A 12,548-nucleotide genomic window follows, 5' to 3' on the forward strand; every position below is an offset into this window, starting at 1 on the left:
TCATCTTTGAGAGTTATATATCCTACTTATCAGTCTAGTAACTTGTGGCTGGTATTTGGTTACCAACATGTTTTTTTCCAAGAACACCTGACTAACATTTGCTGCCAAAATAAAATTGAACCATAGATAGTTGATCCATTGAACCACATGATATATTGTCGGTTGGTCTCCTTGGAAATTGTGTGTGGTTCAGAAAAATTACATTTCTTGCCCCTCTATTCACAAGTGAAACATGACCTCAAAGTAGTATCCTCTCTTAGCAGGGTGGTGATTCAGACGTGCTCTCTGAGTGAATGAAGAAACCATTAATAATCTCCATGGGTTGTGGATACAGTTCAATTGCAGTCAAGGATTCTTATTTTTTAAATAAATACACTTTTGGAAAGGAATGTTTGTCTAACATTTGATCTGACTCAAAGTAAGAGTCACATGTTATTTTCACTGGAAAGTACATATTCTTTACTGCTTTTTAGTTCATTGCGACTTTCCAGAAGACGTTTGTAAATAAACTGATCTCTGTTTTCCCTATTGATAATATTAAGCTACCTAAGCCCTAAGAACACTATACTTCAATAGGGAATTAATCGTTGTTTTTAACCTTGTTAATCCTTTTTGTGTTTTGATGACTTTCTGCATCATTTTTTTGTAAGTTACATACTGATATCCTGAGTAGAAAATATCTTTTACTACTGTTGATTATGTGGATCGACCATGACTCACAAGAGGGGAAAGTCTTAAGTTTGTCGTGGTGCTAAAGTCTTAAGTTTGTCGTCTGGCCCTTCCCTTCCTTCTACAATGATAATAACTTCCATATTAATCGCTGCTCGTCTGCATGTATGGTTAATGCCAAGTGTACTTTTGTGAGCATTAGGCAATCAGAGTATAATCTTGTTGCATAGTCCCATCATGTGAAGCTGTGACTTTATAGCAGGTGATCTAGGATAAGAAGTTGTAATGGCAAAAACATGAGTTGTTTCCTTTGTGCTGTTGTACTAAATTAGTCTTCTTTTCTCACTCACTTTCTCCAACAGTGTGTTCTAATGTGGCCCATGGTTATTTTCACTGAGGTATATATGACTGCCATGCCTATAGAACCTATTTTGAGGAAGCCAGCTGTTTTAAATAAATCTAAATTGATTGAACATTACTCAGACATGTCAACAGACAAACACCAGTTTGAGTTATATTCAGTATATCATATTGAGAAACCTTTCTTTACTTCAATAGAACTCAAAGTAATTACCATTTGTAAACTCATCATGTCACACTCAATTGCTTACCCTACTATTCAAGTAAATTTCTTTTGGTCTAGTCCATTGTGTAATGTTTTGAATAAGATAAAAAGTGCATAGAAAGAAGTTCTAATATTAATAACTGCTAGGTCTTGTCTTGTAACTACAGTTTTTAAACAGAAGTAGACTTATGTTAAGTGTGATTGAGAGCCAGAGACTGATCTAAATTCAATCCCAATCGATTGGGCACATAATTTAAAAGTGCCTCAAATCTAGGTGGGCAGACATGTCTGATTACCTAATTACATTGCAGAGCTTGGATGTAACTGCATTTTACATAAAGAGTACCATTTTTGCATTAATAGCACGCTGTCCATTGATATAACATACCCATTTCTCCTTTAATATTAATGAAGATGTCTGCAACATGATGTTTTCAGTAATGCTTTAAGTGTTGATGCCTGTGTTATTGATCTGTATAATTTTTCAATATATCTTTCTAGCAATATCTTTATTTGGCCCTTCAGATTGGACCTGAAAATCTAGTAGAGGCAGGAAGTCAGCTGCCTCTTTCTCTAACTTTATCTTGTCTTTTTAAAACTCCAGCCTTTCAATTGAGCATATCTCAGTTATCTACACAATTTCAAATAGTTTCACGTTTGGGTTGGCTGCAGTTCTGCCATGCTACTATGAGGGCATAATCTTGGCCACCATCCCTTTTTTTCCAGCCACCATGGATCTGTCTATTAAAAGAAATTGTGATAATGTGGTTTCATAATTAGAAGTTGATGTGCTATAATTCATTTTAGTGCATAAGTTTATCTGTATTCCATTTTAGATAATGTAACTCTTAAACCATATCTTTAACAAAGTGCTAAGTTATAAATTCTTTCACCAGGGTTATTTACTTTACAGATCCTCAATGGATTAAATCCAAAATGTGTTGATAGTCGATCATTACGAATACTCTCTATTCCTCGACCTTTTCACCTCCATATTGGGGATTACAGGTATGTTAGTTTAATTAGTTTAATGTAAACAAAATAAGATTACAACACCCAATAATGACTTGGAGGGAGATGGTCACCTTAGTTTATAGTTATTACTGTGTAAGCTTTTAAATCTGCGCTCGCATGAAAATGTCTGCTGGTTTGCTATGCTCTCATGTTTACACCACCCTTAAGCACAGGAACTTTGTGCTGTGCTTTTGCTCTATGAATGGACTATGTCGTGCTTTCCTTAACCCTGTGGGTCCCGTCTATTCAGATGAGTCTCAAAAAGACAACCTATTTTTCTGCCACAAGGCTTATTTTTATCAAATCTGCACATGAGAAACGTTCTTCTTGGCTGCCTTCTTCTGATAATCTACTGCTCCTTTCCATTTGTCAGTATTTAGTTTACCGTAATTCTGCATTAAAACCTCTTTTTGATATTTTGTATGTAAAGCCCTTTGCATACTTTAAATAAACAGTATCAATTCACCTCTCATACACTCTCATAGATTTGTAATTTCTAGCACCTTACCAATTTCCACAAAAAAGTTGCTAACACACCTGGAATGTATTTTAATCTAGATTATTTTGTTAGTCTGGAATACAGACCCTGTTCCTCAGTATCACTATTGAGAGGCATTTACAGCTTTCAGAAATTCACTTTGACGTACCAAACTTAGTGAACTGAAGTAAATGTACTTTACCTTATGCTTGTTCTGGTTTTCACAATGCAGTGCTGCAGTACATCTTTACCTCTTCATCACCCCTCCTTCTTGTAAAACTATTGACTTGCAGAGTTCATATAGCTTTCTTCGATAAAACAGACCCATTTGTAACACTAATTTTGGATTCTAACCAAAGTGTGTTTTTTTTGGGGGGGTGGGGGGTTGTTTCTCCTCTTCTCTCATAATTCCGAATTCCTATTTGGTGACTATTTTGATACTTGGTGCCAATTTTTTTGTGTGATATAACTTGTAGAGTTAATGAACAACAAATACATTTCTCTTAAATACTTAAAGTTCTTTTAAAGTTGACAACAATATTTTTTAAACTGTACCCTTTTAAAAAAACTATTTATATGTTTTAAGTATCTGTGCCTATTTAGATATATTCACCATCCATAGTTACAGCAAGATGTTTGTCTGGTAGACGCCATCAGAGATCTTTGTCTTCTGTGGTTCATAATGAGCTGTAAATAAATTATTTTGACAGAGTACCTGTCATGTTTATTTACTTTACGTGCTACTTCAGTGATGTTTTTACAAATATGCAGGAGAGAAGATTGCTGTGGTTGTTATGCTTTCCTTTATTAAAATCACTATCTTTGTCTAAATCATGTTATAGACATGTGGGGTTAAATGAGGGCATCTTTGTCTCTGATCTGTAACTTTATTTTAAGCTGTGGCCTTTGCCCTGTTTTCTTTTGGTTGCCTTTGTTTCCACTCTTATAAATATTATTGCCTCAACAATTTTTAGGTTGAGCGCCCAAGCGTGTTGTAATCTATCTATGGGCTTTTAACCACGCCCACTGCACACCCATCACTATCACTTATTCATGGGCTTGCCTTTAAAAAATCCTTTATCATTGATAAATGCTTTACGTTTGTCCTTCCTTGCAGCAGTTGTGTGACCGCCTTGGCCATCGACCCTGTTACATGGATAATTGCACGTTTGCCGATATGTTTGACTGCGAACTAACTTGTTTTTCCTTTTGTGTCTCTCCTTCGCGCTCATGTTCATGGTGGCCGTGGCGCTTTGAATCGGCTTGCTTATGTCAACTGTTTTACTTTTCAATTTATGGCAAGAAAAGTCCAGTTAGAAATTTACAACACTAATAGCTCTAGCTCGAACAAATGCAAGACCCATTACATTGCAAATGCTTGTTTTTCGATTAGCTAATCTTATTGTGACTTGACAAACACCACCTTTACTAAAAATATTTATGGAAACACTATCATGGTTGAAATACTGGTCAGATACAAATCCTAATCGAGAGCTCCTTCTGTTCACTTATACCATACTACCAAAAAGGTTTACTATATATAGTCTGCTTTTGTTACTCATCAAATTTAAGTGTTTTTTCTGATATCAGTCACGTTTATATTTTTTCAAACAAGTATATTTTAGTTTTTCATAGACTACTTAAAACAGCAGTCAAAGAACACATAAATAATCATAAACAAGGATATATAATATTTTCTGGAGCATAAACTACATCTAAAAAACAACTTTTCCCCAATAATAAAATGGCATCTTGGATAAACCATAAGTCCAATTTAGTAAGAGATGGACTGTGGAATGTTTGCCTGGCTGTGCGCATGAGCATATTCTCAAATGAACTCCAACCAATTTCCTGAAAGCTAGTTCATGCCTACCTTGGTTAACTCATCCAGCACAGCAGGTCATTCCATATGAGGGTGATCAGGACATTCATATTTATTTCTATTGACTATTGAACAGATGCTTAGGCATATTGAGAAAGCACATTTGCCAAACTTGCGCACTTTTAAATAAAGACTAAATAAGCGCTCTCCCTGTGTACTTGACGGTTGTAAGAAATAAGTCATAACTTATGCTTCTCTCCACTTGATGCCCAGGCAATAAGTTATTTGTCTTTAAATGTGTGACTTTGATACATAGTATATTGTTTACCAGTAGTTAAACTTTCTTCTACACTACAGCAACATCCACAAAAACATGGTGAATGGTCCATCGCCCAATTTGAAATGTATAGGGTCTCTGTACACTCTAAAGAGGGTGGATGGGACAGCCATCCTTTTTGGCAGATGTCTTGCATTTGCCAAATTCTAATGCCCCTAGTAAGTCTCCAAACTCAACAGTCTAGTTTTCGTCCTATGCAGAGTTTACTGTTTGAACAGAGCATACACACTAATTTCCTGTCTGCCATCTTCATATTAGGTTAGCTCATATTCTACAGAAGCCAATTAATTTTATCAGTAGGTTTCACTCAGAGTGGTTAATTTATGATGGATTCTTTCGGCTTTCAAATGCATTAAGTTGGAAATTGTGCCATTATTTTGAATTGTCTTGCAGGTTTAAGAATATAACTCGCTCGATTATAAGATGGGCTTTTTACTTAGAGTATAGATTTTGAATTGGGCAGACAGGCAAAGGACCAGTTTCCTTTCAAACACACTGTGATCTTAATTAAGTTGATCCTTCCCTCTGCACTTAAACTACTGAACTATAAATTAGAAGTTGTGCTTTTCTACACTAAGTGCTATGCAACAATGCAAAATGCAGCAAAAAATGTAGATTATTCATGGCAAGTAAGTGTTCTGATGTTTTGATGGTTTTAAGTGGGCTGCATTGCTTTCATTTATTGTAAATGATTGTTTATAACCAGTATCGTTACTTGCAATGAGCGTTGTTTTGTATGCAGTTCCACGTTCCTTTGTGCCTAAATCGGTATTTTATCTCCACTATGAGGAGAAGTTTACTAGTGTTACATATAGCTAAATTTTGTATGGTGCTTTGTGTAACAGGCTCTGCAAGTAGAAATAATCAGTGTTGATGCAAGATAAAGACTATTATTTTAGCATGCGTGTGTTATTATTTTAGTCCTTTTCTGCTTTTTCTTCCCTTGTTCTTTGCCATTTCATCAGCAAACATTTCTGTAGCTTCAAGATCAGTGTACATCTGGAGTGTAGGTATTCTATTACACTTCATTAAATTTGGAAACTTGTATAAAGGTTTAAAAATATTTTTAGCACATCCTTTTATCTCATACCTTTTAATACATTGCACCATGTTTAGTACGCCAATTTTAAAATATATATTAATTGCATTCCGAGACCGAATAAGAGACTGTTTTAAACCAAGCTACAAAGCTGCTCCTTTGGCGTGTTCTTTCTTGCAACACTGTAGTCTTATCTATTTCCAAAACATATATTTGAGGGCAGTTGATTGTGTTGTTGTTTGAACACCACAAAATAATGATAGCCATGTGTTGGGTTTCGAAATAAGGCAAAAAGAAAACAAGATGTGTTTTATACATATTGATTTCTTCTATTTGCAAACCAGTGTAGAGGGCTAACTAATTACATTCAGAATACGATGTACAAATTATGTGTTAAATCCTGCAACGAGGAAAAGGCTTCACAATATACTTTGTGTTTTACCAATATTTTAGTTATCCCCTTTCATAAATATATAAAGTGTATTTGAATTATTGATGGACAAAGAAATATTCTTGTCCTTATTTAACGTGTTGTTTACCCTAACACTAAGGCCATTTGTCATGAAGAATATATGTGACCTTGTGTATGAGCATGTACAGGTGCCACTTCTGTCTTCTGATCCAGGGATTTTAATGTCAAAATAGGATATTTTGCAAGGCCTTCATTTCTAAGTGTAGGGTATATCATGGTATTTTGGGGCAACATAACTGCTGTAAATCATGCTTGGCGAGATTTCCAGAGCAGAAAGATTGAAAAATGTAGTTTTCATAATCTCTATTGCAAGCTAAAGAGGCCCAGAAAACACACTGATTGCCATTTATGAGGAGTCATAATCTTTAGTCCAAGTACATCCAAAGTTTGCTGTTCTTATTAAAAGAACAAATGTGATCCAACAACTGAGTTAATTGAACTACAAGAATTGCTGGATTTGGGTGCTGGAATAAAGAAAGCGCACAGTGTTTCCAACTGGTAAATAATGAATACATTGTTCAGTATCTAGTACTGCATTAAGAATACTGTCATAATGGAAGTAATTTTTAAAGAGAAAATGAATAGGTATCGGATAGGAATTATCTTTGAACCACAGTTGCCATTGCCTATTTATATCCCACTCCATGGCCTTGAAATGCTACTTAACGGGGTGTAATAATTCTGTTTTTCTGAAGGACATTGCAGGGTCTCCAAAACTGCTTATAAAGATGTCCTTGTTTTTAATGGTACATGGCTATCACAGATGACTTAATTGCTGCATAAACATAAGACAGAGGAGTAAATGTGTTTGCGACTATATGTTTTACGTTTTTAAAATATGTGATTTTTATATAAAATGGTCTAACTAGACTAGGCTTTGTTTTTATAATGTGAAGAGAAAGTCATCTCACAAAAGTGCTAGTTATAAAATGGTTTCTCTGTAAGAATGTAACCGAACCACAGAAAAAGTAGTTTAACAGTTGAGGTTTGTCATATTTGACAGTGTTTTCAACCGCATCCTTGTGCTGAACTGTTGTTTACATGGTGTAAAAACGTTTTCAATTTTGTGAAAGTCCTGGGTGCAAGCCTTGCACAGTATTACATAATAAAGAATTATTAGTTTTCAGTGTTGCTATGATCTGACCCTACAGGTTTAATCATTTCAGTTATGGGGATGCCTATGAGAGATGTGCATTCTCAGGTCACTGGAGGGAACTATACTAATACATTTTAATTAAATGTAATAACTTACTGTCTATAAAATGTTTTCAACATACATATATGGAATCAAATAATGTGTTCCGATAACCATTAATGTAATTTGTTTTTGCAAGATCGAAAAATTCCTTGTTTTGATGCACCTATAATAGGTTAGTGTGTTTTTTTTTTTTTTTTTTTTTCCTAGTGAAATGGGCAAAACCTACAACAAGTGACACTACATAGAGATGTAAATTGTCAACATGAATCATGTGGTTTGTAACAAACTTCTGTGGTGCAAGCTGATGATTTCCATACTCTGCCCCATAGTTCTTTTCCTTGTGTTTTTCCCCACTCTGATTTGCCCTTTATGTTAAGTATTTCATTGGTTTATGGATCTCCTAAACATAGCATTGCTCTAAGTGCTTGAGCACATGTCCGGCTTTAGACTGGTTTGTAAAACGGATGATTTATTTTTTATTTAAGTTAAGTCACTTAATTACACAAATCAGAAGTACACTTTTGTTATTGCTACAAAACGTTGTGTGCAGATATACCTTTACGTCTGTACCAGTTACATGTTTTAACTTGTATGTATATTCAGAGTTTCATTTGTGAAATCCTTGGTCATAATTTAAAATAATGTTGAAGTAATAGCTGCTAAAATATGCAGTTTAATTGTGAAGCACATTGTTTTGTGATTTTTGTTGTTGGTGCCAGTGTAAAAATGCAGATATTGTACTGCTCCCCTGTCTTGCTTGCCTTACTATTTTTTTTATTTTTTTTTGTTTCTGTAGTGAAATAGGTACATATCTGACATTCTGTTTCGAATATCAAGGCCAGAGAATTTGTTTTAATACTTGAGTTACATGCAGTGTATGTTTTCATTCATGTGTAAATATCATTTTTCAATTAAATGTAGTTTGAATAATTTCACACACAAACGTGTTTTAGTGATTTGTAAATGCATATTCTATATCAAAGAAAGACTACCCACTTGCACACAATTTGATGTAATAAGATAGGTTTTAAAACGTTTCCAACAAATTGTGTAGCCCTTAGCACACTTTTTTTCTGCTACAAGACTCATCAAATAGATTTTAAAGGAATATAGAGTCAGTTTATACCTAAAAATAAACAGATAATGTGATCATAGCCTTTCATCTGTACCATATTATTGTTTAATTTATCATTGGATTTTCGGATTTCCCTTATGTTCGGCGTTCCCAACTGAAAAGGTTGATGTCACATTTTGTCTGACCATACAAAATTACTTATCCATAAGTGTTAACCAAAAACAAGACTTGTTTAATTTGTTAATACTTGGCAAAATAATCGGAGCATAAAGTACTGTAATACACATGTGTTCAGTACTGTTGTTTAAATCAAGAAATTAAGGATTTAGTATGTGCAGCACTGTATATGTGGGATGAAGAAAAAAAATATTTATATTGTACATTAATAGCAATTACTGCATTTCCACTGAAGAGGTTTCCCACAGGTGTGACCTTAAGCTGTGCATGACATGCAGCATGCAAAGAGACTGGTGGTAGCATAGAATGATTTGCTTTACTACCAGTTGTGCATGTTATAAATTGCTAACAGTACTTGGTTGTACAAAAGCACTTACTGTATTGAAAAAAAAACCTTTACTATGTGAGAGGTGGCCTTGCTTTTGTTTGTCAAAATAAATTTGCAGCATTTGTGTAAGATGTAGTTCTTGCCTTGAAATAAATTTAAAAACATGCTTGTACAATAGCCCCGGTAGTGAAATGATTCCCTGATTAGGCTGCAAAATATTGCTAAGTTCTGGAGGAACCAGAAATTTAAATGCCACTTAATATACAAAGATGTTGTAAGTGAATTTTTTTTTCAAACAAAGTATATTTCTGTAGGAAATATATTGATACGTTTGACCCAGGACTAAAATATCCCAAATTTACCCTCGGGAAAACATACTTAAGAATGATCTGCTATACATATAAAATTTTATGCAAGAATGAGCATTTTCAGTTTAGCCACTGAGCTCCTGTCACTGTGACATTGATGTGAAAGAGCGTTAAGGATTTATTACATGTACATGTTTTTTTGTTGTTTTTTTTTAAAAGAAAAGAAAAAAATATTTGTAGTGTTCTTTGTATTTTAGTTTCATATTTATATAATGTAGTGTAGGCATGGATTGCATGTCAGTTTTCTATGCGGGCACGAAGACATTACTATTCCTGTGTATTATAAGTCATTTTTACCTTTTTAAAAATCATGTGAAATATATATATATTGCAAAACAAACACTATATTAAGTACTATATGCATTTGTGTGTTTTATTTATTTAAGATTTTAATTTCAGGGAAGGAGATTGGGAGGGTTGTTGATTCTAACTGTGGTGTGTCCTGCCTTATATGTGGGTTTAAAAGATTTATCCCTAATAAAAATAAATAAAAATAAAGGGGAGTGATATATGTGGACTTATTTATTTCACTTTGAAGATATTTACCTAATATAGATAGTGTCAGTGAAGAAAAAGGTTATTGTAGGGTTTACAGAAGTCCATGCCAGTGAAACCTGTAAAAATGGTGTGAATACGAAGCTGTTGTGTCTTACAGCCTAATTATTCAAGGCCTTTTGCAAGTTTCTCAGATTTAAAATGTGTTAATTTTACATAAGCATCTTGAATTTGATAAATATTCCCTAATGCTTTCCAGAAGGTATTAAGTGGTGATAATTGATCATCGTCCGGTCTCTGGTAACTATGGCATTCCAGTAAGCTTTTGTACTGCTGAGCATACTGGAGTTTTATATTTATTCATAAAAGAAATAATACTGCAATTAGTAAATATAGCAAAGTGTATTGAACATTGTACTTAGACTGGGCAGATCATCCATATAAGCAACTTGATGCAAATTTAATATTGAAAAAACAATATAATATGTAAAGTTATCTATAATGTATATCTAAAGCAGTTAATGAGGGTACAAAAATGAAGAAATAAAAATATCAGTTATATTGATAAGATCCTAAATAAGTCCATTGTAACACCCCCCCTTCCAAAAAAATAAAACAGGCGAATAGGCCATTAAGAAAATATATGCTTTACAAAAATGGTAGTAACACAGTAAACTAAGCAATAATTAAGATTATGCCTTGAAGGTAAAATAATCAGGTAATAAAAAAAAAAAAAACTAGCTGGGAGTGGGATGACATTGTGAAAGTAGCCTACCCAACTAAAATGGTAATCCTAAATATAGAACCTAATATAATTTCTTCCAAATTGGTTATGATATGAATCAGTGCATCGGACAGTAGCAATAAATGTTACATTGCACTGTGGATTATGCAACTTAACTAAATAGCTAACAGATGCTCACCTTGTATTCATTCTTTAGCAATATTTCAAATAGCAATGTTTCTATATTTCAAACTTTTGTTTTTGTCTCCCACTACATGCATGCTCTAGTCTGTGTATAATATACATTGTCCAGCATTCACAAGTGCTTTGTTGACCATGGTTCTAGTCTGCTATGATATGACTGTTCATCTTGCTTGATGGGCAAACCTGGATTACCCTGATTTGTAGAATGTCTTAATGTTTGACCAAACCGATGTTTAATGCCTCAGTTGAATAGCATATGCTTGATGCCCTTATATGTGATTGACATGTCTAGCAAGCGGATGTCTCAGTTTTTAACTGAAGTGAGCTAGGGGTAAAGGAGACCATGTCAGAAGGAATTGGAATCACTGATTTATGTGAGCAAACAGTGACAGTTTCAGTTTTCTCAACTTTAATTTGTTCATATGTTGTCATACACTATAGTGTTGGTTTCTTCTCAGTCAAGAATCCTTGAGTTTCAACTTCCGACCCTGTCAGGTTAGCTCACATGAGCTGAATTCAGTGCTATGACTTATCGGCAATCCTGCATTATCACAGTATTCAAAGTCCTGACATACACATATTGAACTGAGCAAACCTGTGTCAGTTTGTCTATTCTTATGGCTAATGATATTATGATGAAGGCTGATGTCTTAAAATTTATAAAAATATAAATTCATATATTGATTAAGCCACTTGATAATTTTGCTCTCTTTGAACAAATGTAACATATTCCTGAGAAAGAGAATTGTGTAGATGGAGAAAGACCAAACAATTTGAGAAGAAACATCTAGTCACAGTCATCCCAAAACTGGCATAAGAAATGTTTTAATGGGAAGGTAGGAGTTTTTTAAATTCAGTTTAGGTCACTTATAGTCCATACTATAGGCCTCATTTCGAGTTTAGCAGAAAGGAAAGGCTGTCCGCCAAACTCCCAACAGGGTGGCCGCCTTCATGGCAACCACTCCGCTGGAGTTAAGAGTTTCCCGCTAGGTTGGTTGGAGGAAACCTCAGTTTCTGCCCGCTGGCCTAGCGGGATACAGGCCACAGCATTGTCTCTGGTTCGTAATCGAGCAGACGGCAATCCTGTAGCCTGCAGGGTGCACTAGCAACCTCGTAATGTTCATGGTCTGCTTTACCATTTTATTTTTTATCAGCCAGCCCAAACAGAGTGTTAGGATGGGGCAGGGCCTGCTGAGTGGCAGGAAGAAGTGGTAGGCTGCCTGTGCACTCAAGTTTAAAGTGCACATCTCCCTCTGGCTGGCTTGCGACAGCCAGCCAGCCAGACATGCGCACTTTAAACATCTCTAACCCAGCTGTCTTAAGACAGCTGAGATGAGACAGTGCTTAATTTGTAAATAAAAACGAGCCGGTGCACAAAGCCCTCCTCGTAAACACGCGGCTGCTGCAATTAAATGTGCAAACACAGAATAATGAGGCAGCGGAATACAGAAGTCATCTCGGGCCTCCTCAATCTTTACAGCCCCTCCGTGCCCCTTCAGCTCACTTCGGCAGCTCTCTGCTCTCTCCCTTTGTGAAGCCTTTTTGTTTTTCTCTTCCTCCATCTTTCCCAAATGTGTCTTTTG

This window comes from Pleurodeles waltl, chromosome 12 (genome assembly GCF_031143425.1).
Source record: "Pleurodeles waltl isolate 20211129_DDA chromosome 12, aPleWal1.hap1.20221129, whole genome shotgun sequence".
In the NCBI taxonomy this organism is placed as follows: Eukaryota; Metazoa; Chordata; class Amphibia; order Caudata; family Salamandridae; genus Pleurodeles; species Pleurodeles waltl.